Source organism: Felis catus (genome assembly GCF_018350175.1).
Source record: "Felis catus isolate Fca126 chromosome D4 unlocalized genomic scaffold, F.catus_Fca126_mat1.0 chrD4_random_Un_scaffold_56, whole genome shotgun sequence".
NCBI lineage: Eukaryota > Metazoa > Chordata > Mammalia > Carnivora > Felidae > Felis > Felis catus.
The window spans coordinates 160113-186523 of NW_025408515.1; the positions used below are offsets into that span (position 1 = coordinate 160113).

At 60.7% G+C, this 26411-nt stretch overlaps 1 long non-coding RNA gene across 1 annotated transcript; it reads right to left on the reverse strand.

The window, feature by feature from the left end:
- Nucleotides 1-18942: 18942 nt before the first annotated feature.
- On the reverse strand, nt 18943-20099 carry LOC123383626. Its single transcript, XR_006593532.1, has 3 exons — nt 20072-20099; nt 19390-19639; nt 18943-19084 (listed from the first exon to the last, which is right to left on the reverse strand). It is a non-coding gene; the product is annotated as an uncharacterized LOC123383626 (long non-coding RNA).
- Nucleotides 20100-26411: the final 6312 nt, after the last annotated feature.

The following is a 26411-nucleotide window of genomic DNA, read 5'->3' on the forward strand; positions in this document are numbered from 1 at the left end:
CTAACCAGGACCAAAGAGCTCCCATCCGGATCCTGATGAGCTTCCAGAGAAGTTCTGTGTGTTTGTGTGAGGGAGAAACACAGAAGAAGAGGGAAAGCGACACGACTTCGTGGTTTTCAAGCTGCTGTCAAATCCGTTCGCCACTGAGTACAGAAAACGCTTGACAGAATCCAACCCCATTTCGTGATACGAACGCTCAAAGCAGAAACAGAAGGGAACTTCCTGAGCGCTCCTACAGGCCACCTGCGAACAAGCCACAGCTCCCGTCACCCTGAATGGAGAAAAGACTGGAAGCCTTGGCCCTGAGGTCAGGAGCAAGACGGACGAGGCCCAAGTCCCCGGCAGCAGCCCACGCTGTCCTAGAGGTCTCGGCTGTGTCGACGAGGCAAGAAAGGGGGATAACAGACATCTAGGTCGGAGGGAATGAGGGAAGCCGTCTCTACTTGCAAACAACATGACTGGGTATACAGGAAATCGTACAGAATACACAGAAAAGCTTCCGGAAGTAATAAAATAGTTCAGCAAGGCTGCAGGATACAAACACAGTACCAAGAAAGAAATTGTATGAGACAGTAAACTGGCGCAGCCGATGCGGAAAGCAGCATGGAAGCTCCTCAAGACATCGAAAAAAGAAACACCACGTAACATGACAATTCCACTTTCGGGTATTCATAGGAAGAAAACGAAACACTCACGCCAAAAGATATCTTACCCCCGCCCCCCAGCATTACTTACAGAGTCAAGACGTGGAAGGAACCCAAGCGTCCACGTGGATGGACAGAAAAAGAAGATGTGGGAGTGTGCGCACACAGACACGTACATATCACAGAATACTAGTCAGTCATAAACAAGGAGGAAACCCATTTGTGACAACACAGACGAGGATATTATGCTAAGTGAAATAAGTCCGACAGAGAAAAACAAATATCATATCTCCTTTGTAAGTGGGATCTTAAAAACAGAGCTCAAAGAACTCACAGATCAAGCGATCACACCGCCGGTTGCCAGAGGCAGGGGCTAAGGGATGAGTGAACCGGGGAAGGTGGTCAAAAGGTACAATCTGTCGGTGATAAAAGAAATAAGTCTAGGGACGTGATGTGCAGCGTGGTCACTATAGTTAATACCGCATTGCACGTGTGGAAACTGCCAAGGGGTAAATCTGAAAAGTCTCTGTAACAAGAAAAAATGTGCAACCACGTGTGCAGATGGACGTTAACAGGACCTGCTGTGTGATCACTCAGCCATACACACAGCTACCCAATCATCGAGGTATATACAGAACTGACTGCATGCCACGCGTCAGTGAAACAAAATCAGGGGCGCCCGGGGAGCCCAGTCGGTCAAGCGGCCGACTTGAGCTCAGCTCATGATCTCACAGTTCGTGGGTTCAAGCCCCGCATCGGGCTCTGCGCTGATGGCTCAGAGCTGGAGCTGCTTCGGATTCCCTGTCTCCCTCTCTCTCTGCCCCTCCCCCATTTGCACTCTTTCTCTCTCTCTCTGAAAAAGAAACACTACAAGTAGGTGAACTGAAAGACAGCATCACGAAAGCTAGAAGGCACCCTACTGAATGGGACAATGAATCGGCTAAGGACATATATCCTAAGAGACTTGCATGTGGAATGCATATTAAATCTTACAACTCAATAGGAAGAAACTGCGCATCCAATTTAAAAATGGGAAATGCAGGAGCGCCTGGGTGGCTCAGTCGGTTGAGCGTCTGACTTCGGCCCAGTTTGTGATCTCACAGCTCGTGAGTTCGAGCCCCGCGTCGGGCTCTGTGCTGACCGCTCAGAGCCTGGAGCCTGCTTCTGCTTCTGTGTCTCCCTCTCTCTCTGCCCCTAACCCACTCACATTCTGTCTCCGTCTCTCTCAATAATAAATAAACATTTAAAAAAATTTTTTTAAATGGGAAATGCAGCTGAGGAGACATTTCTCGAGAAACGATAAACAAGTGACCGACAATGTTCCACATCGTTCTTTAGGATGGAAATCCAATCAAGGCCACAATGAGATACAAGTTCACATCCACCAGGACGGCTGTCATTAAAAAGATAGATATTAAGAAGTGTTGGCAAGGATGCGTAGACGTTGGGGTCCTCCTCCTTTGCTGGGAGAAATATAAAGTGATGTAGCCCTTTGGGAGACTCTCTGGCCATTTTTCAAAACGTAAACACGGAGTATCCGTATGATCCAGGGATGAAAACCTGTGAAAAGCCTGACCGTGAACATTCACAGCATTGCCACTCACAGTTGCCCAAAGGTAGAAACACCCCCAATGTCCATCGACTGCTGAGTGGATACAGAACACGGCCTATCTACACCATAAAAATGATTTGAAGAACATTATTAGGCTTGAGCCCGACTGAACTCCCGGTCCATGCCGGACTCATGGTGAACCTTGACAACATCAGCTGCATTAAAGGAGCCTCCGGAAACCAGCACATCTGCGTTATTCTGTGTATAGAAAAGGCCCCACACAGCCTCCCTAGCTACAGCTGGGCACCTGCTACCAGGTCATTACAGGAAAAATGACCTCAGGTGTGCCCCTGCCTCCAGGCGCCCTGAGGGGTTCGAGGGCAGTGGTGGTGGACGGTGCTCCCCTTGGTGCCGAGGATCCGCCCTCTCACCTGCTGGATGACGGGGGTCCCCGATCCTCCATGGAGGGACGGAGGTCTCCAGCCCGTCCCTTCATACACAAACAAGGACAGTGCAAGACAAAGGCCCGGGGACAGGTAAAGGATCCCAGGTCTCTCGGGGCGGCTGGGGAGTCGAAGGGCACCCAGACCTGCCCCGGCACCGGAAAGTCCTAAGTGGACTCTGGGCACCGGCTGAGCCCCGTGCAAGGGCTTCAAACTGTGGGCGGGCACGGGTCGCCCTGCAACAGGCTGCGCACACCCAGTGTGCACGATGAGGCCCCACAGCGGCTGGAGGAACCCTTCCAACACCCCCACGGATGTGCGCCATGCTGGATGAGGAGGGGCGGAGTCTCCTGAGTGGGGTGCGCGCCCTCCCGGCTGGGTCCCGGGATGCGGGATGCAGCGGAGGACAGAGGCCCGCGACCTGAGCCCCAGCCTCCCTTCCCCTGCCCCAGGTTGGTCTCCTCCCCTGCCCTGGTTGGAGGGCCCCAGTCCTGCCCCAGTGTCCCCACCCCTGCTTCCAGCGTCCCCCCCCCCCCACCTCCTGCTACCCTCCAGCCCTGCTGAGAGCCCACACTGCCCCCAGGCTGGGTGAGAGATGTGGTTCCACCTCAGGCCCTCAGGGACAGTTGGGAAACAAGCCAGGAAAGGCGGGCACTGGCCCAGGGCAGCTGGAGGAAACACCTGTGCGCTCACCTCTCTGTCCCGGCTGTTACTGGCCATGTGAAATTCTGGAACGAAAGGTACGGCCAGTTTTAGGCGGAATACAAAATGTAGACACTTGGGGACGGCTGAGACCCAAGAAACACAGCAGGTTTCCGGGGGAGATGTGCGTCCCCCAACATCCCCGCCCCTGCCCGGCGGCCCTGCCGCCCCAGACCCTGCACGCCAGCCACGGTGTCGCCGCCGGGGTGCTGGCTGGGGTTCAGCGTCTGCCATGACCCTAATTGTAGAGGACCTTGTTTCAGAAAATCTAGAACAGGGTGTTATGCAGACATCGTGTGTGATACCTTGTTCCAGTTACTGGCATATTTCCTACAGGATGTTAGAAATGAGAAAGAGAACGGTGATGGGCCTGGAGACACCCCATAATCCCACCGCTGACCTCCACCTCCCCTGGCTCCCAGGTGGGTCCTGGGAGTTTGAGTCGCCATCAAACTGGGAACAGGGTGCTTGGCTTTCCGCGGCATCGCCCTCGGACGCCCCGGTGTCGTGGCTCCAAGGACTGACCGGCTAGAGGTCACCTGCTTAGCCCACACGCGTGTCCAGACAGGCAGGCTGCAGGCCCCGGGCGCTTCTCCCTGCCCCTCCGCGTCAGGTCTGTGCTGCCCCTGCCCCTCGCCTGGGGGCCGTGTGGACTTCGCTCCAGGCCGGCGGCCACCACGTCCCCAGCCGGAGAGGGAGGGCCGGCGAGAACACCCACAAGCAACGTATTTCTGGCGTCTGTGCCCGGCTCGAGTGGCACCCGCTCCGGTCAGCTCCATGCGCACACACCCCGTCCTGTTCCCTGCTGGATTCTCAGCCCTCAAACTGTGCCGGGTGAGGAATAACACTTCACATCTCGCTGACTCACTGGGACCATCCCAGAGCCGCATGACGCGGGCCCCGCTGTTTACAGCGACAGATGGGAGCCGCAACCCGGTGTCCATTCACTCATCCCCGCACGCGTCAGCACCCGTGTCTGTCTATTCCTGTGTGCAGGCACCCGCACACGATGGTGAAGCCCAGACACCACCCCGCCCTCGAGCTCACAGCCTAAGGGGTGGGACGGCGTCTCCTCCACGGTCAGCAGCTGGGGTCCACAGAGGCAAAGCATCCCCACCCTCCCCAACCTGCAGTGACCCCCGACTCATGGCCCGACATCCGGCGCCCTGCGTGAGCTGGTCCAGACGCCCTCCCCCGTGGGCACCCCTCACCCCACTCGGGCCTCCCTAGAGCCTTCCTCCCCCAGGGAGCCCACGGAGCCCCGGACCCTCAGAGACCCCTGCCGCCACCGCCCCTCCCATGGCCCCCACCCAGGATGTCGTCATCTCCAGGGTTGGAGCTTCCGCAGGCTCCCGTGCGAGCTCAGGCTTTGGGTCGGATTGTCTAGGGGGCAAACCCACAATAGGGCCATGTCCCAGCCCTGTGACGCACAAGCTCACGTGGTGCGTGTCAGAGCCTCATTTTCTTCCGTTGAAAATGGGGTCTGTGACTCCCATCTCAGGAAGGTGAGCAGGGGGCACGGGGGTCACCTGGCTGGGGGAGCCCCAACCCATGATAAGACCTGTGATGGTCAGGGCAGGGCTCCATGAGGGTGAAGACTGAGTCCCTCGTTCCTGTTCACGGCTGGACTTGGTCACTCAGAGCTGAGTGCCCTTGATCTCGGGGCCGCAGTTCATGTATAAGAAGGGGTGAAGGCAGTGAGCACCCCGGGGGGTCCCTAGCAACTCTAACCACCCCCAACACTCAGACATCCCCAAGATGTGCCCCCTCCTTCCTGGCCTCCCTCCCAACACTCTGACCCGACCAGGGCTGCAGCCAGGGACAGGCTGCCCCTTGTGTCCTGGGTCCTGGCAGGAAGACCGTGGGAGGAGGTGGAGACAAGGAGGGGGAGGCGGGAGGTGACAGGCCGATCCTCTCCTTGCCCGTACTTGGTGTCCACCGTCTCCTCCAGGCCCCCTGCCCCAGCCGTGCACCCAGCTGGACCCTGGGGGGGAGCGTGGGGTCTGTGACAGCTGGGACGGTATAGGTATATTCGGCGACCCTCGTGTACCCGCGTGTCCAACCCACCCGGCCCTCAAGTCTGCAGCCCACTGGCTGGGGTGAGGCTGATCTGAGGGCTCACAGGATTTGGGGTTACAGGGCAGCGGTCTGGAGGCAGGGTGCACACGGAATCAGAGGCACAGAGCCCCCCGGGGAGGGCACACAGCCGTGCCAGGCCGAGGACACGAGACCCAGCTGCCCTTTGCTAGGGAGGCCTGTGTGCCTGGCACATCTCCTCTCCATCCACCCAGGAGGAGAGCCTGGGTCCTGTCCACGCTGACGTCACTCCACACCCAACCTCAGGGCCAGGTGGGAGACTGAGGCCAGGGACCGGCCCAGGATACGTGAGGTGGGCAGAGTCCAAGCAGTGGGGATCTTCGTCCTAGACCAAACTCAGTCGTTCCCTGGGGTTTGCCCTGGGAATGAGACCCCTGAGATCCCGTCGGATCCCTATCAACGCCATACGAGGTGGGGCTGTTATATCGGGATGTCCCCAGACCGTACAGGCAAGCACACGCACACACACACAGACACAGACACACACTGACCACCCGGCAGCGGCTCAAGGGGAGTCCACCCTGGAGGGGGGCGGTGACACCGGGGCAAGGAGAAGGGGACTGGAGGCAGCTCTGCCTAGGGGCAGGGGCACCCAATGTGCTGGTAGCATGACCAGGGCTCATACGTGGGGTGGGGAGACGTGCCAGACTGATGTCCAGCGGGGTCTCCAGGGTATCCAGGGGGCTGCCTGGGCTGGGCACTTCCCCGGGGCACCCGGAGAAGACAGGGTCTGGGGTCCTGTGTCCACCACCAGCCTGGAGCTAGAAGGAGACACCACCCTACTGGGAGGGGGCTACGGTACAGGCCTCAGCTTACTCCTGTGTAAATTGGGCTGCATAGACGTGGTGTCCCAAGGGTCCCACAGGCTTGTCTGCTGGCCCCGGACCTCCACCCCTGACCCAAGATGCTCCTGGTCCTGGGAAAATGCTTTCTCCTCCCTCAAGGTCCTTCTGAGTGGAGAGCAGCCTGGGGGCTTGGAGGACCGAGGACCTGGGTGGGCAGCACGTGGCCGAGCAGAGGACCCTGGTGTGGGGACCGAGGTCAAGACCCTCCTTGTCGGAGCCCTGGGGCCTCATTAGGAAGGGTTTCCAGAGGTAGTGCCCTGGCTGGGGTGAGGAAGCCTTAGGAATGAACGGGGCACCGGGATGGGAGAGGTGGAACGGGGGACAAGGGAGGCTTCTGAAGTCCTCACATCACCCCTGGAGCCCACAGGTCCTGCCCCTGTGCCCCCCTAGGGCCAGGGAGGGCTGCTGCCTTGACTACATCCAAACAAAGGTGTGTGTTTTGTTTTCTGGTTTCCAAGCCTGGGACTGTCATGCCGGTGCTGACCACCGGGGGCAGGCTGTGTCCACTGTGCTCAGTGAAGCCTCTGGAGCGGGAAGGGACGCTCAGGGGTCATGCTGGGCATCCCCTGCCCCCAAACCAAATGTACCGCTTACTATTAGTCTGCATGTCCACAGCATGAGCTGCTCAGAGGCTGGTAGGGACTCTGAGATCTTCTCTGGACGCATTCAGCTCCTGTGCCTCTCACCCTGAGCAGGGGCTGTTGGGCCCGGGGGCTGGAGTCAAAGGTCCCGCGAGGACCCAGCCCTCCCGGAGCTCACAGCCCAGAGGGGGAGGTGGGTCAAGGCACAAGAGCGAATCCGTGTGAAAGGAAAGACCAACACTGTCGGGAAATGTAGCAGGGTGAAGGAGGGCGGCCAGGGGCCCCTGAGTGGGTCTTACAGGCCTCCAGGGTGGCCCTGATGCTGGGACCCAGAAGGACAAGAGGAGCCAGTCCCACACACGCCTGCAAGCAGTGTGCTGCGGGGACGAGCAAAGCTGCAGAGACTCGGAGGCACAGAGTGTTTGTCCGGGGAGGAGCTGAGTAGGGGCCAGTGTCCCGGAGAGAGCTCGGGAGGGAGGAGGGCGGGCCCAGCCCCCAGCCTGGAGGATGGGCTGTTGTCTGTGCTGGGGGACACATTCACCTTACTTGGACCACCTCACACTTTCTGTGCCAGTCTCCCGGCTCGGCTCGGCTGGGAGCCTCAGCCCCACGGTCACCCAGAGATGCGGGGCATCCCGGGGAGGGACTCGGGCAAGTGAGACCCGAGGGAGGCAGCGGTGGTCTCTTCAGACGGGCAGGTTTCTGGTCTGGGGACCGGCCACCCAGGTGACAAGGTGAGGAAGCAGAGGTCCCCAGAGACAGCTGTGACGGGCTCCCGACTCTGGGAGAGAGTCCTCAGGCAGAGAGGAGGGACCGGGGGCTCCAGGGGATGCTGCCAGCCTGCCGGGAACCAGCCCCTCCGGCTGCAGGTGCACTCAGGTGGCAGAGGGACCTGAACGGGACAGCGGTGCGTGGCCGGCCTCGCTTTCCCCATCCAAGGCCAACGTCCTCTGCAGCCCTTGCCACACCGCCCCTCGTCTCAAACCAAATTGGTGTCTTCACTCAGGTTCCCTGGTGCCCGTTCAGGACAAGGATGCCTCCCGGGAAGAAAGAGGAGAGCCGGCGGGGCTCACCCAGCCTGGGGGCCCAGGCAGACAAGCCGGCACTCGGCCTGTGGGCCACGGCCCTCTCCTGCCCCCACCGGCACCTTCTGCCCTCTGTCCCCTGACCCCACCTCCCAGGAGGCGAATCCAGACTGAGGACCGCCTCGGGGCGGGCCTGGGAAGAGCTGGGTGGAAGGACAGGTGAGGGAAGACACAAGGGGTGTTCTCGACTCCCAAATCTGACGACCAAAGTCTGGGAGGCGAGAGGAAGATGGGAGGAAATGCAGGGTGTGCATTTGCACGTCTTCATAACAGGAGAGGTGAGTGGGTGACCCAGGGACTCGGGCGGAGACATGATGCCTTCAAGGGAGCCGGGAGGAGGATCCGAGAGAACCAGAGCAAACGCACAAAAGCACAGGGGCGGCGGGAGGTGCAGGAGACATACGTGTGCGGGTCGTGCAGGGCCCCCACCCTTCGCTCTATGTGTGTGTGTGTGTGTGTGTGTTTGTGTGTACCGTGGTTAAAAACCTTGGTGAATGTGGCTTACGTGTCTTCTTAGGGTGAGGAGGGCCATGGGGACGGAGCTCTCCCTTGCTGGCTGCGGGTGAGAGGCCGTACCACCTCCTGGGTGGGGTCCGGGGCTCGCTTTTGGGATCCAGGTGCGTGCACAGCGGGGAGCAGACAGGGTGCTGAGGGCACGCATGGACGCATCCACAAAGGAACAAGGACAGAAGCGGTTTCTGCTCTGGGCGGTGGGGCAGAGGCTGTTAGGGTCTTGTGCTTGGATTTGGGGAACTGGGGCTGGCAAGGCACAGCTGTCCCACTGACGCCCCCTCAGGGCACCCGAGTCCACCTGCTCCTGGGAGAGCACGGGCGACCCTCCGCTCTGCTGAGGGCTCTGTCCTGTCCCAGGGGCACCCCCTCTCCCTGCCAGCTGGGGCCAGCCTGCCACCTAGGAGCACAGGTACCCCGAATGCCCTGGGGACAGAGCCAGTCTGCTTAGGACACCATCTCCCAGAAGCCCTGAGCTCCAGGCCGCCACGGTGCTCCCCCTCCTCCTCCGGGCTGCGTGGGCCCAAGTCCTCCTCTGCTCAGGGACCACCCTCTGTCCAGGCTCCACACGCTGGCACTTGGGGCAGGTCGTCTGGACCTTCTGGACTCGTGTTTCCTTGCCGGGAACATGTGCAGAGGCCTCCCTCCCAGACTCGCCAGAGGGAACACAGCCAGGAACATGCAGACCGTGCCAAGGTAGATGCCACGTGGGGGACCCGTTGGGTCGTGCAAACCGATGAGGTCACGGTGGTCGGCACACGGCAGGCACCTGAGATCCCCGGCTGAATTACGGAAGGAGGGAGGGAAGAAGGGAGGGAGTGAAACCACAGAAGCGGGGTCCACACCAGGTCAGGTCAGAGGGCGTCACAGCTCGGGCCCTGGAAGGGGGCACGGGACACGTCCTTCTGTCCCTCCAGCGCTGACCTTCCTCCACGTGGGACCTGTTGACCTCCTGGATCGTCTCCACCTCCTCCGCAAACAACGCTGCGTGTTCCCAGAAGGGGGACAGCGGGCAGGGGCCAAGGAGAGGCTTCCGGAGTCCTGTGCCCTGGGGGACTCTGGGACAGCCTTCCGGGTGGCCCTTTGTGTCCTCCAGGCACCAGGCCACGATTCCACCTCATGTCTCAGGGAATGCGCCAACCCATCTGAAGGCCCGTTACGTCCCCATGTCACAGATGGGGACACCGGGGCTAATAGCACAGCCTGGGTCACTAGTAAGACGAGCTGGGTCAGGAAGCCCATCTCCTTGACTTTGGATTGTCCTACCTGCAGGCGTGCACCTTGGCGTCCTGGGGCTCGGGGTCCCTCCTCCTGGGGGACCCCACCACCCGCCGAGGGCCCCTACCCACTGAATCAGGGGAGCAGAGCTGACCAACCTGCCTGGGGCCCCACATGGGGCTGGGGAAGGGCCGACTCCGGGCTCTGGGGGCTCTCCCAGTACTGGGCCAGCCAGTCCCCTGCAGGACAAGGACTTCTCGCTGGGGATCGGCTGGGGCCTCAGCTTCCTCACATTGTCACCTGGGCTGGCGGTCCCAAGACCAGAAACCTGCCCCTCTGAAGTAGACCACCGCTGCCTCCCTCGGGTTTCACTTGCCCGAGTCCCTCCCCGGGACGACCCACATCTCTGACGCCTGCTCCCGTGGGGGTCGCCTCCCCTTGGACTGGGACAGGTATGGCCTCCATCCCGGGGAACGCACTGGCTTTGGCGCATTATTTGGCCCAGAGGCCTGTGAACCTTTCTGGCCCCGGGTCGTGAGGGATGCTCTCTCCTCTGTGGGGTGACCGTCCGGCCTTCTGCCTCTCCCGGTTTCTGTTTGGGCCACGGGAGGACTAGCCGTGTCCTGTCTGGCTTCAGGCTGTGGTGTCACAGCACGCACAGGGGTCTCCACCCCGAGACCGTGCCCATTGTCACCGAAGGGGCCTCCATATTCCCACCTAATCCTTAATCCATTGTGATTTCAATATCAAACGAGAAAAAGTCTATTTCAAACGGCCACAAAGTACAAAAATGAATCTGTCCCGTCTGAAAAGTCAGTGCGGACCCAAAGGTATCTCTTACAAGATTCCACTTGAAGGAAACCTCCACACTAGGTAACGAAACACGGAGAGAAAGCAGACTGGGGGTTCCCAGGGGCTGGAGGGGGCACGAATGGGGAGTGAGGGCTCTGGGTCCACGGTGACCCTTGGGGATCGAGATATTCTGCAACAAAATTCTGTGGCGAGGTTCACAGCGTTGTGAGCGTACCCCGTGCTCAGGAATTGCACAACGTAAAATAAATAAAACATTTTATTGAGGATTAATATAGATTATAACTAATGAACAAATACCATAACAGCTAAAAAGTCGAAGAGAAAAAGGATAAGGGAGAAGAGGAAGAGACATTTTGGTGGGGGGTCGGGGTCAGAGATTGGAGAATGAATTTGAAATAAAATATAATAAACAAAAAATAAAATAAGATAAAAAAAAGCACCCTGTATAGGTCTTCAAGCCCTTGATTTTTGGCCGACATCCATGTGGGATCAAGGGCAGTGGCAGGGGCGGGGAGAAGGGCGATGGCAGGAGCAGTGTTGGGAGCAAAAGCGGGAACAGTGGAACCGGCAGAAGCAGGACCCAGCTGACTCTGCTCAGGTGCCCGCTGTCCCCGCACAGGTCCCAGGTCACCTGCTGGCTCCCGGGCCCCTGCAGGAGTCGCTCCAGATACCTCGCCTGCCTGAAAAGACGCCGAGGCCCCTGATGCCTTTGGGCCGGGCTCTGGAGCCGACCCGGCTTTTGCTCCTGCACCGGACTCTTGAGAAGAAAACAGAGTGATGGTTGCAGCGGCTCCAAGGCCTCAGGGTGAGAGGAGGGAAGGTTCCCCCGCCCCACCCAGGGCCGGCCTCTCCAGGGGCCTTTACAGAGACACAACTCACCCCGGAGCCTCCCCGAGAAGCCGCGGCCAGGAACCCACACGAGGACCTCTGCACCCTGCAGTCCGCAGCCCGGGGCTCTCAGTCCGCTCCTGGCCCCACACCAGCCCCCGGGGGCTCCTCCCAGGGTGGCCCAGCACCACCCGGGCCCCGTGCACCCCCATCGCCCACCCCCAGCCTTCTCACCCTCGGGCTCTGACTCCGGGGACTCCAAGTCCTGGTCCCAGGATCGGTGAACGAAGACCTTACGGCGGGGCCGGGGCGCTGGAGGAGGCCTTCCCAGGCCAACTCCAGGCCCTGCTTCCGGTGACCTGTGTGTGCCCACTCTCTCCACGGGTCCAGGGTGGCCCTCCTGGGCGACGGGGCACAGGCACAACTCTGTAGGGCGGGGGAATCCAGATTCCGCCAATCGTTTCCCGATTTCATCGGTTGATTTCTGTAAAGACAGTGACCCGTGGACGGCCCGGAGACATCACAGCACCGCCCGGCCACCTCAGTGTCCTTCCGCCCCCTTCCCCTGCAGCTCTCAGATCGGACACAGACCTGAGTGTGCACAGACCTGCACCCGGAGCACAGTGACATCCACCTACAGGGCTCGGGATGAACGTTGGGGACAAGAGGGCCACCCCAGCACACCCTGTCCCTCCTAGCCAGCCTTGACCTGGGGTGTGAGCATGACCCACCCACCAGGCATCTGACCCCTTCATCAGCCTGCTCCTGCTCAGGTGGGCCCTCCACACACGACCCCTCCTTACACACACACACACACACACACACACACACACACACACACGGGAGGGGACGTGGGGCCGCACAGGTCAGATCAGAGCGGTGTCGGGTTGGACTGGATGTCTCTGGGTCTCCTGTGTTACCTTTGGGTCCCTGCGAGCTAGAGACCTGAGGCGTCCTGTGCACGACCTGACCCACTGTCTCCCAGGTCGGGAAGGGTCGCGGCCACGGGCTCCCCCGAGCCGGCAGCCGCGGGACACGGGCACACAACAGGAGAACATGTTCGTCAGGCAAAGGTGTCCCAACGAATGAGCCCAGTCGGGCGCTGTCTCCAGAAGGTGGGTGCCTGGTGACCCGGGTTCCGAGTTCTGTTGGGATCTGTTACCAGGGAGGTGAGGTCACTTCCTGGGGTCCCCTTACCCGGCTTCCTGCTCCTACAAGAGCCCCTCCCAGGCTGCAAAGGGCTCCCCTCCACCCCATGCCCTGCCCCTACAGTGACACCAACACAGCCCAGACACGTCCCCGAGAAGCCTGGTGCAGCCGGGGCCGTGGCTTTGGGGCCACAGAGCTGGGTTCAGACCTGGGTTTTCCCCCTGACCATTGCTGGGACCCTGCACTGTGCCTCCCGGGGCCCCCGGTCACCCGTCTGCACAGTGGGGTCCTTGTGGCATCTACTTGTAGGGGCGCCATTAGGGAGCCACCTGTAGACACGTCCCGTGCCCGCTATCCCATGAGGCTCGTGGGCACACGTGAGTGTGGAAGGATGAGGAAGGGGTGGGCCTGGCACTGAACACACTCATGCGGGCCTGGGTCTGCTCCGGGTCCAGGTACAGCCACCCCTCCTGCCTGGGTCCCAGGCCCGGGGGAAGGTGGAGGTGAAGTCGTTCACAGCCTGTGCCCTCCGGACATGCACTCCAGGGGCCCCATTACATTTGGGCTCAGGTCCCAGAGCCTGGTCTGGGCCTACGTGATGGGTGGTCCCCACTGTGGCTCCCCGCCCTCCCGAATCCTGGTCCCACGTGCTTCTGTCACCCCCTCCCCTCCCGGGTGGACGGCCCGTGTGACCGGGTTCTAAGGGCTAGAATATGATGACCGGGTGTCATTTCTGGGCCGATTCATGGAATTTCTGGTTTCCTCTCTCGTGGGTCCATTCTCTGTCTCTGCCTCGGACTCTGTCTGTCTCTGTGTGTCTCACGGGAGCAGGGCTTGTGGGCTCTACGGTCCAGGTGACAACCCTCAGAAGCCTCCATTGTGGCCCGTGACCCTCCCCAGGCTCGGTGCTCAGCTCCCTCAGGAGGCCTCCTCGGCCCAGCCAGGGCACTGCCTGGGCAACTACTTCCTAATGAGGGCCCGAGGCTCCATCAAGGAGAGTCTTGACCTCGGTCCCCACACCAGGGGCTGCTGCTCGGCCACGTGCTGCAAACCCAGGTCCTCGGTCCTCCAAGCCCCCAGGCTGCCCTCTGCTCAGAAGGACATTGAGGGAGTAGGAAGCATTTTCCCAGGAGGGGAGAACAGAGGGCCAGGGATGAAGATCCTAGGACACAGAGTCGTCTATGAGCCTGTGGGACCCTTGGGACACTGTCGACGCAGCCCAGTTTAGGAGGAGGAAGCTGAGTCCTTCTGTGCTGTAGTCCCGTCCATACTTCCTAGCTCCAGGGGCCCAGCGTGGTGGACACAGGACCCCAGACCCCGTCCTCCCCTAGTTCCTGGCAATCCCCCCGGACACCTTGGGGACCCCCTGACCCTCAGCTGGCACATCTGCCCTCCCTATGCTGTGGGTCCCGGGCTATTGCCAGGAATCCTGATGTCCCTGCCCCATGGCCCCACTGCCTCCAGCCTTTCTCTTCTTTCCCCCTATTACCCACACCCTCCCAGTGTGGACTCCCCTCTGATCTCCAATGGGACAGTCAGAATGTGTGTGTGTGTGTGTGTGTGTGTGTGTGTGTGTGTGTGTTTGTGAGTGAGTGTGTGTGCACGCCTTTCTGGAGATGCCCAGAGGTCACAGCCTCACACGGATCGGGTGCATAGGGACCCCCGAGCATCTCAGGGGCTCTCATTCCCAGGGGGAACTCCATGGGGGGTAGAGGCTGGCCTAGGACTGGAGACCAGCCCTCTTCCTTGGACCCTGCACACCTCACTTGTCCTGGGCCAGTCCTTGCCATTCCTCAGGGTCCCTCTGTCCCTGGGGGTCAGACGGGGAAGTGCATCAGTGTGGCCACGGCCCAGGCTCACCCCCAGGGGTAGGTGGAGGGGAGGTGCCCCAGGTACACAGGCCTCCCTCCACAGGGCCGGATGGGTCGTGCGGAGGCCAGGTGTGGCCAGGGACCCGCACTCAGCACCTGTAGATGATCCAGACGGACCGGTGATGTGCATGAATCCAACCGCTCCCCACCTGGCTGGTCAGCCATGTTCCCACCTCTGCCAACTGCTCTGGGAACCAAACCTCTCCTGAGCCTCAGAACCACGCCCGCCCCTGCCAGGCAGGCCTCACGGTGCGAGGCAAGGTGGGTTGGACATCTGGGGACAAGATGGCCAGTGACTATACCCACCCCACCCAGCTGGCCTGGACCGCAGACTCCACCCCGGGGTCCAGGTGCATGGACCCTGGGGCATGGCTGGGCCAGGGCTCCTGGAGGCAGCAGTGGAGGCCGACTCAGGGCAGGGAGAAGTCGGCCATCGGTTGTGCACCACTGAATACGCACCGTGATACTGTGCTTCACGGTAAATATATATTTGGTCTTCGCCCCTGTTTCTGGCACAGATTTCCCCAATTTCCCGAGTGATGAAAACCGTGACACTGCCTTTTGCTGTGTTCATGGGTGGCTTTTGGACTCTACCTGAGGGAGGAGGCTGGCTGCTGGGGGAGCCAACCCTGCGATGACATGGCTGGAACTTTCCATCTCCTCCCCCCACCTCTGGGGAGGGAGAGGGGCCGGAGACGGCGTTCGGTCCCCAGTGACCAGTGATCCAATCAATCGTGCCCGTGTCATGAAGCCTCCCCGAACGCCCATCCGCCTGGTGAACACGTGGAGATAGCAGACAGTGTGACATGCTCGGTTACTGTCACGGGGCCCGAGTGTGCACGGGCACTAGCTTCGAGGGTCCCAACAGACCAGATTCGACCACTCACCGCTGACAAAAGCCAAGGGCAGAGAGACACAGGAAAGGGTGGTGACTCAAGAAAGGATCCATTTCGGTGAGGCCGGTGCTGGGAAGACGGGGGGCTGACATCTCAAGGTGCTGCAGACAGTCCTGGTGGTGGTTCTCGCTCTCTCTTTTTCTTTCTTTTTTTACTTTAAAAAATTTTTGTAATGTTTATTTATTTCTGAGACAGGAGAGACAGAGTATGAGCAGGGAAGGGGCAGAGAGAGGGAGACACAGAATCGGAAGCAGGATCCAGGCTCGGAGCTGTTAGTACAGAGGCTGGTGAGGGGCTCGAACTCACAAGCTGCGAGATCATGACAGGTGCCCTCCCATCTCTTGTGAAGTTTTATTTGTTTCCTAGGATTTTACATGAGGACAATCTAGGACAATGGTCATGGGTACTTGAGGTGGACAGTGAAGGTCGGGTCGATCGCTGTCTTGGGGTCAATCCCGCGGGGTCTTGCTGACGTCAGGGACGTCCGTCCCTGTTGCTTGAGGGTTAGTTTGGCTGCCCTCAGGGTCTTTGGCTGGCGTTACGAGATGAGCTGGGAGGAAGGACCCGATCGGTCAGGAGCACAGATGATGGGCAGAGAGCAGGGGGGCTCCGAGCCTCCGCTGCACCTTGCCCTGTGCTCCCCATCCCTTCCGCCCGGCTGGTCCCGAGTGCTGTCCTGTGTGACAAACGGGCGATCTAGGAGGTGACAGGCTTGTCTGAGTTCTCTGAGCCGCTCCAACGTTATTCGAACCCGAGGGCAAGGTTGTGGGAACCTCCTCTCTATAACTTAGAGATGCGGGCGACCTATCTCCCCGGCCGCTGAGTGACCCCTGAGTTGGCCGCACAGGGACTCCAGGGGCCACACACAACAAAGGAAACAGACCTTACGCAGTTCAGACAAGTCACAGCCCCGAAAAGCAAACAGTAGCAGCTTCACGGAGCAGCAATGATGAGGCTCGGGGAGCGGGGGCTGCAGAACTGAACGGTGGGCGGGTCACCAACCTTCCACTGGAGCCAAGCCCCGCCCCCTGCAGGGCCGGGTCCTGGTGGCTGCCAGATGTTCCACCTGCTTCTCTGCGACTCCACGGCCTGCCGGACACAGCGACGTCACAACGTGGGTCACAAACACAAACATCTCTGGGCATCCACCACCACCTGAACTATTGTCCATTTTTGTAACTTGAGGTGGGCAGAGAGAATGGGGGCAAGGCCTTGAAGAGGGTGGTTCCTGGCCCAGACTTTGTGTTTGGGGGGGAAACGCCATGCAGACGGGCCTTTGCTGGGCCCAAGGAGGGGACAGGTATGGGGACCCCAGCCGCAGGCACTGCTGTCCCGGTGATGCCACCTCAGGGCGCCCGAGTCCACCTGCCCCTTGGGGAGCACTTGCGACCCTCCGCTCTGCCTGAGGGCTGTGTCCTGCCCCAGAGGCACCTCCTCTCCTGCCAGCCAGGGCCACGTGCCCCAGGGAGCGCGGGTACCCCGACGGCGCTGGGGACAGAGCCAGTCTGCTTAGGACACCATCTCCCAGAAGCCCTGAGCTCCAGGCCGCCACGGTGCTCCCCCTCCTCCTCCGGGCTGCGTGGGCCCAAGTCCTCCTCTGCTCAGGGACCACCCTCTGTCCAGGCTCCACACGCTGGCACTTGGGGCAGGTCGTCTGGACCTTCTGGACTCGTGTTTCCTTGCCGGGAACATGTGCAGAGGCCTCCCTCCCAGACTCGCCAGAGGGAACACAGCCAGGAACATGCAGACCGTGCCAAGGTAGATGCCACGTGGGGGACCCGTTGGGTCGTGCAAACCGATGAGGTCACGGTGGTCGGCACACGGCAGGCACCTGAGATCCCCGGCTGAATTACGGAAGGAGGGAGGGAAGAAGGGAGGGAGTGAAACCACAGAAGCGGGGTCCACACCAGGTCAGGTCAGAGGGCGTCACAGCTCGGGCCCTGGAAGGGGGCACGGGACACGTCCTTCTGTCCCTCCAGCGCTGACCTTCCTCCACGTGGGACCTGTTGACCTCCTGGATCGTCTCCACCTCCTCCGCAAACAACGCTGCGTGTTCCCAGAAGGGGGACAGCGGGCAGGGGCCAAGGAGAGGCTTCCGGAGTCCTGTGCCCTGGGGGACTCTGGGACAGCCTTCCGGGTGGCCCTTTGTGTCCTCCAGGCACCAGGCCACGATTCCACCTCATGTCTCAGGGAATGCGCCAACCCATCTGAAGGCCCGTTACGTCCCCATGTCACAGATGGGGACACCGGGGCTAATAGCACAGCCTGGGTCACTAGTAAGACGAGCTGGGTCAGGAAGCCCATCTCCTTGACTTTGGATTGTCCTACCTGCAGGCGTGCACCTTGGCGTCCTGGGGCTCGGGGTCCCTCCTCCTGGGGGACCCCACCACCCGCCGAGGGCCCCTACCCACTGAATCAGGGGAGCAGAGCTGACCAACCTGCCTGGGGCCCCACATGGGGCTGGGGAAGGGCCGACTCCGGGCTCTGGGGGCTCTCCCAGTACTGGGCCAGCCAGTCCCCTGCAGGACAAGGACTTCTCGCTGGGGATCGGCTGGGGCCTCAGCTTCCTCACATTGTCACCTGGGCTGGCGGTCCCAAGACCAGAAACCTGCCCCTCTGAAGTAGACCACCGCTGCCTCCCTCGGGTTTCACTTGCCCGAGTCCCTCCCCGGGACGACCCACATCTCTGACGCCTGCTCCCGTGGGGGTCGCCTCCCCTTGGACTGGGACAGGTATGGCCTCCATCCCGGGGAACGCACTGGCTTTGGCGCATTATTTGGCCCAGAGGCCTGTGAACCTTTCTGGCCCCGGGTCGTGAGGGATGCTCTCTCCTCTGTGGGGTGACCGTCCGGCCTTCTGCCTCTCCCGGTTTCTGTTTGGGCCACGGGAGGACTAGCCGTGTCCTGTCTGGCTTCAGGCTGTGGTGTCACAGCACGCACAGGGGTCTCCACCCCGAGACCGTGCCCATTGTCACCGAAGGGGCCTCCATATTCCCACCTAATCCTTAATCCATTGTGATTTCAATATCAAACGAGAAAAAGTCTATTTCAAACGGCCACAAAGTACAAAAATGAATCTGTCCCGTCTGAAAAGTCAGTGCGGACCCAAAGGTATCTCTTACAAGATTCCACTTGAAGGAAACCTCCACACTAGGTAACGAAACACGGAGAGAAAGCAGACTGGGGGTTCCCAGGGGCTGGAGGGGGCACGAATGGGGAGTGAGGGCTCTGGGTCCACGGTGACCCTTGGGGATCGAGATATTCTGCAACAAAATTCTGTGGCGAGGTTCACAGCGTTGTGAGCGTACCCCGTGCTCAGGAATTGCACAACGTAAAATAAATAAAACATTTTATTGAGGATTAATATAGATTATAACTAATGAACAAATACCATAACAGCTAAAAAGTCGAAGAGAAAAAGGATAAGGGAGAAGAGGAAGAGACATTTTGGTGGGGGGTCGGGGTCAGAGATTGGAGAATGAATTTGAAATAAAATATAATAAACAAAAAATAAAATAAGATAAAAAAAAGCACCCTGTATAGGTCTTCAAGCCCTTGATTTTTGGCCGACATCCATGTGGGATCAAGGGCAGTGGCAGGGGCGGGGAGAAGGGCGATGGCAGGAGCAGTGTTGGGAGCAAAAGCGGGAACAGTGGAACCGGCAGAAGCAGGACCCAGCTGACTCTGCTCAGGTGCCCGCTGTCCCCGCACAGGTCCCAGGTCACCTGCTGGCTCCCGGGCCCCTGCAGGAGTCGCTCCAGATACCTCGCCTGCCTGAAAAGACGCCGAGGCCCCTGATGCCTTTGGGCCGGGCTCTGGAGCCGACCCGGCTTTTGCTCCTGCACCGGACTCTTGAGAAGAAAACAGAGTGATGGTTGCAGCGGCTCCAAGGCCTCAGGGTGAGAGGAGGGAAGGTTCCCCCGCCCCACCCAGGGCCGGCCTCTCCAGGGGCCTTTACAGAGACACAACTCACCCCGGAGCCTCCCCGAGAAGCCGCGGCCAGGAACCCACACGAGGACCTCTGCACCCTGCAGTCCGCAGCCCGGGGCTCTCAGTCCGCTCCTGGCCCCACACCAGCCCCCGGGGGCTCCTCCCAGGGTGGCCCAGCACCACCCGGGCCCCGTGCACCCCCATCGCCCACCCCCAGCCTTCTCACCCTCGGGCTCTGACTCCGGGGACTCCAAGTCCTGGTCCCAGGATCGGTGAACGAAGACCTTACGGCGGGGCCGGGGCGCTGGAGGAGGCCTTCCCAGGCCAACTCCAGGCCCTGCTTCCGGTGACCTGCGTGTGCCCACTCTCTCCACGGGTCCAGGGTGGCCCTCCTGGGCGACGGGGCACAGGCACAACTCTGTAGGGCGGGGGAATCCAGATTCCGCCAATCGTTTCCCGATTTCATCGGTTGATTTCTGTAAAGACAGTGACCCGCGGACGGCCCGGAGACATCACAGCACCGCCCGGCCACCTCAGTGTCCTTCCGCCCCCTTCCCCTGCAGCTCTCAGATCGGACACAGACCTGAGTGTGCACAGACCTGCACCCGGAGCACAGTGACATCCACCTACAGGGCTCGGGATGAACGTTGGGGACAAGAGGGCCACCCCAGCACACCCTGTCCCTCCTAGCCAGCCTTGACCTGGGGTGTGAGCATGACCCACCCACCAGGCATCTGACCCCTTCATCAGCCTGCTCCTGCTCAGGTGGGCCCTCCACACACGACCCCTCCTTACACACACACACACACACACACACACACACACACACGGGAGGGGACGTGGGGCCGCACAGGTCAGATCAGAGCGGTGTCGGGTTGGACTGGATGTCTCTGGGTCTCCTGTGTTACCTTTGGGTCCCTGCGAGCTAGAGACCTGAGGCGTCCTGTGCACGACCTGACCCACTGTCTCCCAGGTCGGGAAGGGTCGCGGCCACGGGCTCCCCCGAGCCGGCAGCCGCGGGACACGGGCACACAACAGGAGAACATGTTCGTCAGGCAAAGGTGTCCCAACGAATGAGCCCAGTCGGGCGCTGTCTCCAGAAGGTGGGTGCCTGGTGACCCGGGTTCCGAGTTCTGTTGGGATCTGTTACCAGGGAGGTGAGGTCACTTCCTGGGGTCCCCTTACCCGGCTTCCTGCTCCTACAAGAGCCCCTCCCAGGCTGCAAAGGGCTCCCCTCCACCCCATGCCCTGCCCCTACAGTGACACCAACACAGCCCAGACACGTCCCCGAGAAGCCTGGTGCAGCCGGGGCCGTGGCTTTGGGGCCACAGAGCTGGGTTCAGACCTGGGTTTTCCCCCTGACCATTGCTGGGACCCTGCACTGTGCCTCCCGGGGCCCCCGGTCACCCGTCTGCACAGTGGGGTCCTTGTGGCATCTACTTGTAGGGGCGCCATTAGGGAGCCACCTGTAGACACGTCCCGTGCCCGCTATCCCATGAGGCTCGTGGGCACACGTGAGTGTGGAAGGATGAGGAAGGGGTGGGCCTGGCACTGAACACACTCATGCGGGCCTGGGTCTGCTCCGGGTCCAGGTACAGCCACCCCTCCTGCCTGGGTCCCAGGCCCGGGGGAAGGTGGAGGTGAAGTCGTTCACAGCCTGTGCCCTCCGGACATGCACTCCAGGGGCCCCATTACATTTGGGCTCAGGTCCCAGAGCCTGGTCTGGGCCTACGTGATGGGTGGTCCCCACTGTGGCTCCCCGCCCTCCCGAATCCTGGTCCCACGTGCTTCTGTCACCCCCTCCCCTCCCGGGTGGACGGCCCGTGTGACCGGGTTCTAAGGGCTAGAATATGATGACCGGGTGTCATTTCTGGGCCGATTCATGGAATTTCTGGTTTCCTCTCTCGTGGGTCCATTCTCTGTCTCTGCCTCGGACTCTGTCTGTCTCTGTGTGTCTCACGGGAGCAGGGCTTGTGGGCTCTACGGTCCAGGTGACAACCCTCAGAAGCCTCCATTGTGGCCCGTGACCCTCCCCAGGCTCGGTGCTCAGCTCCCTCAGGAGGCCTCCTCGGCCCAGCCAGGGCACTGCCTGGGCAACTACTTCCTAATGAGGGCCCGAGGCTCCATCAAGGAGAGTCTTGACCTCGGTCCCCACACCAGGGGCTGCTGCTCGGCCACGTGCTGCAAACCCAGGTCCTCGGTCCTCCAAGCCCCCAGGCTGCCCTCTGCTCAGAAGGACATTGAGGGAGTAGGAAGCATTTTCCCAGGAGGGGAGAACAGAGGGCCAGGGATGAAGATCCTAGGACACAGAGTCGTCTATGAGCCTGTGGGACCCTTGGGACACTGTCGACGCAGCCCAGTTTAGGAGGAGGAAGCTGAGTCCTTCTGTGCTGTAGTCCCGTCCATACTTCCTAGCTCCAGGGGCCCAGCGTGGTGGACACAGGACCCCAGACCCCGTCCTCCCCTAGTTCCTGGCAATCCCCCCGGACACCTTGGGGACCCCCTGACCCTCAGCTGGCACATCTGCCCTCCCTATGCTGTGGGTCCCGGGCTATTGCCAGGAATCCTGATGTCCCTGCCCCATGGCCCCACTGCCTCCAGCCTTTCTCTTCTTTCCCCCTATTACCCACACCCTCCCAGTGTGGACTCCCCTCTGATCTCCAATGGGACAGTCAGAATGTGTGTGTGTGTGTGTGTGTGTGTGTGTGTGTGTGTGTGTGAGTGAGTGTGTGTGCACGCCTTTCTGGAGATGCCCAGAGGTCACAGCCTCACACGGATCGGGTGCATAGGGACCCCCGAGCATCTCAGGGGCTCTCATTCCCAGGGGGAACTCCATGGGGGGTAGAGGCTGGCCTAGGACTGGAGACCAGCCCTCTTCCTTGGACCCTGCACACCTCACTTGTCCTGGGCCAGTCCTTGCCATTCCTCAGGGTCCCTCTGTCCCTGGGGGTCAGACGGGGAAGTGCATCAGTGTGGCCACGGCCCAGGCTCACCCCCAGGGGTAGGTGGAGGGGAGGTGCCCCAGGTACACAGGCCTCCCTCCACAGGGCCGGATGGGTCGTGCGGAGGCCAGGTGTGGCCAGGGACCCGCACTCAGCACCTGTAGATGATCCAGACGGACCGGTGATGTGCATGAATCCAACCGCTCCCCACCTGGCTGGTCAGCCATGTTCCCACCTCTGCCAACTGCTCTGGGAACCAAACCTCTCCTGAGCCTCAGAACCACGCCCGCCCCTGCCAGGCAGGCCTCACGGTGCGAGGCAAGGTGGGTTGGACATCTGGGGACAAGATGGCCAGTGACTATACCCACCCCACCCAGCTGGCCTGGACCGCAGACTCCACCCCGGGGTCCAGGTGCATGGACCCTGGGGCATGGCTGGGCCAGGGCTCCTGGAGGCAGCAGTGGAGGCCGACTCAGGGCAGGGAGAAGTCGGCCATCGGTTGTGCACCACTGAATACGCACCGTGATACTGTGCTTCACGGTAAATATATATTTGGTCTTCGCCCCTGTTTCTGGCACAGATTTCCCCAATTTCCCGAGTGATGAAAACCGTGACACTGCCTTTTGCTGTGTTCATGGGTGGCTTTTGGACTCTACCTGAGGGAGGAGGCTGGCTGCTGGGGGAGCCAACCCTGCGATGACATGGCTGGAACTTTCCATCTCCTCCCCCCACCTCTGGGGAGGGAGAGGGGCCGGAGACGGCGTTCGGTCCCCAGTGACCAGTGATCCAATCAATCGTGCCCGTGTCATGAAGCCTCCCCGAACGCCCATCCGCCTGGTGAACACGTGGAGATAGCAGACAGTGTGACATGCTCGGTTACTGTCACGGGGCCCGAGTGTGCACGGGCACTAGCTTCGAGGGTCCCAACAGACCAGATTCGACCACTCACCGCTGACAAAAGCCAAGGGCAGAGAGACACAGGAAAGGGTGGTGACTCAAGAAAGGATCCATTTCGGTGAGGCCGGTGCTGGGAAGACGGGGGGCTGACATCTCAAGGTGCTGCAGACAGTCCTGGTGGTGGTTCTCGCTCTCTCTTTTTCTTTCTTTTTTTACTTTAAAAAATTTTTGTCATGTTTATTTATTTCTGAGACAGGAGAGACAGAGTATGAGCAGGGAAGGGGCAGAGAGAGGGAGACACAGAATCGGAAGCAGGATCCAGGCTCGGAGCTGTTAGTACAGAGGCTGGTGAGGGGCTCGAACTCACAAGCTGCGAGATCATGACAGGTGCCCTCCCATCTCTTGTGAAGTTTTATTTGTTTCCTAGGATTTTACATGAGGACAATCTAGGACAATGGTCATGGGTACTTGAGGTGGACAGTGAAGGTCGGGTCGATCGCTGTCTTGGGGTCAATCCCGCGGGGTCTTGCTGACGTCAGGGACGTCCGTCCCTGTTGCTTGAGGGTTAGTTTGGCTGCCCTCAGGGTCTTTGGCTGGCGTTACGAGATGAGCTGGGAGGAAGGACCCGATCGGTCAGGAGCACAGATGATGGGCAGAGAGCAGGGGGGCTCCGAGCCTCCGCTGCACCTTGCCCTGTGCTCCCCATCCCTTCCGCCCGGCTGGTCCCGAGTGCTGTCCTGTGTGACAAACGGGCGATCTAGGAGGTGACAGGCTTGTCTGAGTTCTCTGAGCCGCTCCAACGTTATTCGAACCCGAGGGCAAGGTTGTGGGAACCTCCTCTCTATAACTTAGAGACGCGGGCGACCTATCTCCCCGGCCGCTGAGTGACCCCTGAGTTGGCCGCACAGGGACTCCAGGGGCCACACACAACAAAGGAAACAGACCTTACGCAGTTCAGACAAGTCACAGCCCCGAAAAGCAAACAGTAGCAGCTTCACGGAGCAGCAATGATGAGGCTCGGGGAGCGGGGGCTGCAGAACTGAACGGTGGGCGGGTCACCAACCTTCCACTGGAGCCAAGCCCCGCCCCCTGCAGGGCCGGGTCCTGGTGGCTGCCAGATGTTCCACCTGCTTCTCTGCGACTCCACGGCCGGCCGGACACAGCGACGTCACAACGTGGGTCACAAACACAAACATCTCTGGGCATCCACCACCACCTGAACTATTGTCCATTTTTGTAACTTGAGGTGGGCAGAGAGAATGGGGGCAAGGCCTTGAAGAGGGTGGTTCCTGGCCCAGACTTTGTGTTTGGGGGGGAAACGCCATGCAGACGGGCCTTTGCTGGGCCCAAGGAGGGGACAGGTATGGGGACCCCAGCCGCAGGCACTGCTGTCCCGGTGATGCCACCTCAGGGCGCCCGAGTCCACCTGCCCCTTGGGGAGCACTTGCGACCCTCCGCTCTGCCTGAGGGCTGTGTCCTGCCCCAGAGGCACCTCCTCTCCTGCCAGCCAGGGCCACGTGCCCCAGGGAGCGCGGGTACCCCGACGGCGCTGGGGACAGAGCCAGTCTGCTTAGGACACCATCTCCCAGAAGCCCTGAGCTCCAGGCCGCCACGGTGCTCCCCCTCCTCCTCCGGGCTGCGTGGGCCCAAGTCCTCCTCTGCTCAGGGACCACCCTCTGTCCAGGCTCCACACGCTGGCACTTGGGGCAGGTCGTCTGGACCTTCTGGACTCGTGTTTCCTTGCCGGGAACATGTGCAGAGGCCTCCCTCCCAGACTCGCCAGAGGGAACACAGCCAGGAACATGCAGACCGTGCCAAGGTAGATGCCACGTGGGGGACCCGTTGGGTCGTGCAAACCGATGAGGTCACGGTGGTCGGCACACGGCAGGCACCTGAGATCCCCGGCTGAATTACGGAAGGAGGGAGGGAAGAAGGGAGGGAGTGAAACCACAGAAGCGGGGTCCACACCAGGTCAGGTCAGAGGGCGTCACAGCTCGGGCCCTGGAAGGGGGCACGGGACACGTCCTTCTGTCCCTCCAGCGCTGACCTTCCTCCACGTGGGACCTGTTGACCTCCTGGATCGTCTCCACCTCCTCCGCAAACAACGCTGCGTGTTCCCAGAAGGGGGACAGCGGGCAGGGGCCAAGGAGAGGCTTCCGGAGTCCTGTGCCCTGGGGGACTCTGGGACAGCCTTCCGGGTGGCCCTTTGTGTCCTCCAGGCACCAGGCCACGATTCCACCTCATGTCTCAGGGAATGCGCCAACCCATCTGAAGGCCCGTTACGTCCCCATGTCACAGATGGGGACACCGGGGCTAATAGCACAGCCTGGGTCACTAGTAAGACGAGCTGGGTCAGGAAGCCCATCTCCTTGACTTTGGATTGTCCTACCTGCAGGCGTGCACCTTGGCGTCCTGGGGCTCGGGGTCCCTCCTCCTGGGGGACCCCACCACCCGCCGAGGGCCCCTACCCACTGAATCAGGGGAGCAGAGCTGACCAACCTGCCTGGGGCCCCACATGGGGCTGGGGAAGGGCCGACTCCGGGCTCTGGGGGCTCTCCCAGTACTGGGCCAGCCAGTCCCCTGCAGGACAAGGACTTCTCGCTGGGGATCGGCTGGGGCCTCAGCTTCCTCACATTGTCACCTGGGCTGGCGGTCCCAAGACCAGAAACCTGCCCCTCTGAAGTAGACCACCGCTGCCTCCCTCGGGTTTCACTTGCCCGAGTCCCTCCCCGGGACGACCCACATCTCTGACGCCTGCTCCCGTGGGGGTCGCCTCCCCTTGGACTGGGACAGGTATGGCCTCCATCCCGGGGAACGCACTGGCTTTGGCGCATTATTTGGCCCAGAGGCCTGTGAACCTTTCTGGCCCCGGGTCGTGAGGGATGCTCTCTCCTCTGTGGGGTGACCGTCCGGCCTTCTGCCTCTCCCGGTTTCTGTTTGGGCCACGGGAGGACTAGCCGTGTCCTGTCTGGCTTCAGGCTGTGGTGTCACAGCACGCACAGGGGTCTCCACCCCGAGACCGTGCCCATTGTCACCGAAGGGGCCTCCATATTCCCACCTAATCCTTAATCCATTGTGATTTCAATATCAAACGAGAAAAAGTCTATTTCAAACGGCCACAAAGTACAAAAATGAATCTGTCCCGTCTGAAAAGTCAGTGCGGACCCAAAGGTATCTCTTACAAGATTCCACTTGAAGGAAACCTCCACACTAGGTAACGAAACACGGAGAGAAAGCAGACTGGGGGTTCCCAGGGGCTGGAGGGGGCACGAATGGGGAGTGAGGGCTCTGGGTCCACGGTGACCCTTGGGGATCGAGATATTCTGCAACAAAATTCTGTGGCGAGGTTCACAGCGTTGTGAGCGTACCCCGTGCTCAGGAATTGCACAACGTAAAATAAATAAAACAT